The sequence below is a fragment of the Colobus angolensis genome, unplaced genomic scaffold (assembly GCF_000951035.1).
Source record: "Colobus angolensis palliatus isolate OR3802 unplaced genomic scaffold, Cang.pa_1.0 Scaffold123, whole genome shotgun sequence".
In the NCBI taxonomy this organism is placed as follows: domain Eukaryota; kingdom Metazoa; phylum Chordata; class Mammalia; order Primates; family Cercopithecidae; genus Colobus; species Colobus angolensis.
In genome coordinates, this window is record NW_012113475.1 from 10,648,782 (window position 1) to 10,651,906 (window position 3,125).

A 3,125-nucleotide genomic window follows, 5' to 3' on the forward strand; every position below is an offset into this window, starting at 1 on the left:
AGAGTAAAAGGAAAATAACAAGACCCCTAACCTAGCAGCCAGAGTGAGGAGGAACAGGCAGAACCGCTATTACCTCCTGAAACAGAACTACTAGAAGACAAAGAAGTCATCCTGAACAAACCAAAAAAAGTGCTTAAGAAAACCTGATTACAAATCACAAACCATGGGTTTTAAACTTAGAAAATAAGTAGATGAATTGAAGCAGAGAAAGGTCACTATTTAGATTTCAAATGGTGAAATGTAAAGGTCAGGTTGAAGGCCTAGCTCAGAGCATTCAGCAAACAGGCAAAAAATTGAAACTCATGAGAGAAAAAACAAAAACTGCCAGGACAGATCCAGAGCATCTCTCATAAAAATGACAGGAGTGCCAAGAGAAGTTAAGGAAATATAGATGTAGGAAAGGCAATAATTAAACAAACTAATAAAAGAAAACTGAAGTCTGCAAATTAAAGGGGTTCACTAAGTCCCAGTTAGGATTGTCAGAAAAAACATACACACCTACACATGGCTTCATAAAATTTTGTACTCCAAGGATAAAATAATACAAGCTTCCAAACTGAAAGAAAAAGAGAGTATAAGAGAGAGAAAAAGTCATCTTCTTACTCCTCCAAAAAAAAAAAGATTTCTTTCTTAATCAAGTTTGAGTCCTTTCTTGAACATTTGGCTAAAATGCTGTAGGTGGTTGGTATGGTCTCTGAATATTTCCGTATCTGGAAATTATTTTTCATTCAGCAAGTAAAGGATATCTTGGCTGTGTAACAGACATTTATATAATACTTACAATGTGCCAGGCACTCTTCTTAGAACTCTAGAAATGTTAACCCTCTTAATTCTCATAACAATCCCATGAGATTATTATAATCCCCATTTTAACAGAATGGAAGTACAGAGGTTAAGAAACTTACCCAAGGTCACAAGCTAGTAAGTGGCAAAACCATTTCTCTTTGTTACTATCAGTCCATGTGCATCTAATATTAAAAGCCATAAACTGAATAAAGAGAGGCATCATATAAAGTAGCAATTCATGCAGATATAATGGTCATTAACTTGTATGAACTAACAACATACATAGATAGATTTGTACCACAGTTTTTGGATGAGAAAAGTACCATAACTAAAGTCAATAAACGATATGCTTGCAAAAGTATTTATAACGCAAAACAAATAGTTAAATAGCTCTTAGAAAACGACAGTAAAAAAGCAACCTGACAGAAAAAAGTCCTAAGGAAGTAAATATGCAGAAGAGTAAATATAAATACATACATGAAAAGATGTTCAAAATACTACTATGCAGAGAAATATAAAGTAACAATGACAAATCACTTTACATCCATTAGATTACCAAGAACGAAGAGCTTTAGTTAACGTGTTACCAAAGTTGTTACTATAGCTTATAGAACCTAATGTAATCCAAACCCAGACCATCCCTTCTGACCTAATTTCTTTCTACTCCTCCCTCATCACTCCACTCCAGTCACACTATCCAGCTAGTGACCTTCACACAAAGCACGGCTCACTCTTCCTGAAACACTCATTCCTTAGATACGACTCTGGCTTGCTCCTTACTTCAGGTCTTTGGCCAAAAGTCAACTGCTCAGAAATTTGCCATGATCACTCAACAATCTCATATATAATGCTCCTTCCATACTGCTCCGTGTGCTGACCCTACTTTATTTGCCTCACAACACTTATCAGTTACCTAGCATAACTGACTTGCTTATTGTATTTGTACAATACTTATTTTACTCTATTGCATTTGTTATTGTAGTTCTCCCTTAGTAGGAGACAGGAACTTTTTCACTCTAGCACCTAGAACAGTGCCAGGAACATGGCAGACACTCAGTAGACACTGACAGAATGAACAAACATGCAATGAACAAACACTGACCACTAGAACGGATACTAATAAAATGGAGCTCTTCTATATTCATGGAGAATATGTAGATTTATAATAGCATTTCTGAGTTTCTGTAAAATGATACATATGTATGATAATATTCCCCTTAACTGAGCAGTAGGTCACCATCTGCATAATCTAAATAACGTTCCAAATATAAGGACAAATGTAAAAGAAGAATGCCTATAACGACACTACTTACAGTGGAAAAAACTAGAAACAAGAATGAATCCTCAGCAATAAGGATATAATTAAGAAAACGTGGTATATACACAGGGCAGATTATGCAGGCTTTAAAAGAATTGAAATTAGATCTATGCCTGTTTTCTTAGAAGGATCTGTACTACATATTAAGCAAGAAAAGCAAGATTCAGGTGTTTATACTGTGAGCCCATTTTATGAAACAATGACTAAACCTCCACTCTATACATATACATATATTAGCCTAGTGAAAGCGAGGTACCCGCGTTGATAATGGTCACATGGAGCTTGGGCAAGGTAAGGAAAAAAATAATGCTCCTTTGAAAAATGTCCACAATTGGCCGGGCGCGGTGCCTCACGCCTGTAATCCCAGCACTTTGGGAGGCCGAGGCGGGTGGATCACAAGGTCAGGAGATGGAGACCATGGTGAAACCCTGTCTCTACTAAAAGTACAAAAAATTAGCCAGGCGTGGTGGCGGGTGCCTGTAGTCCCAGCTACTCAGGAGGCGGAGGCAGGAGAATGGCATGGCGTGAACCCGGGAGGCGGAGCTTGCAGTGAGCCGAGATCGCGCCACTGCACTCCAGCCTGGGGGACAGAGCAAGACTCCGTCTCAAAAAAAAAAAAAAAGACAAATGTCCACACCAAAATCAACAGAAATGATACAGTCCCCATTATGTACAATTATACATGTGCGGCAGATACCATAGGTTGTCTATCCAACAGCCACTCCTGATCATTCTTCCTTGCTATCAAACCTTACCTCTCAATATAGTAGCAGAAAATGTCAGAAACACTTGTTCCCAGTCTCCCTTGTCGTTGAAGGATGACCATGTAACCTGATTAAAGGGAACTAAAAATCTTCTAGAGTCTCCTAGGAAGCATATTGTTTCTCTTTGAAAAGAGAGGCGTGAAGAGAAGCAGCTCATTTCCTTGCTTCTAGCTTTTGAACGTAGTTATCTGAGGAAGTTATGACTGGAGCTGGTAGAGCCATCCTGTGACGATGCCAGGAAGGCAAAATCAACAGAA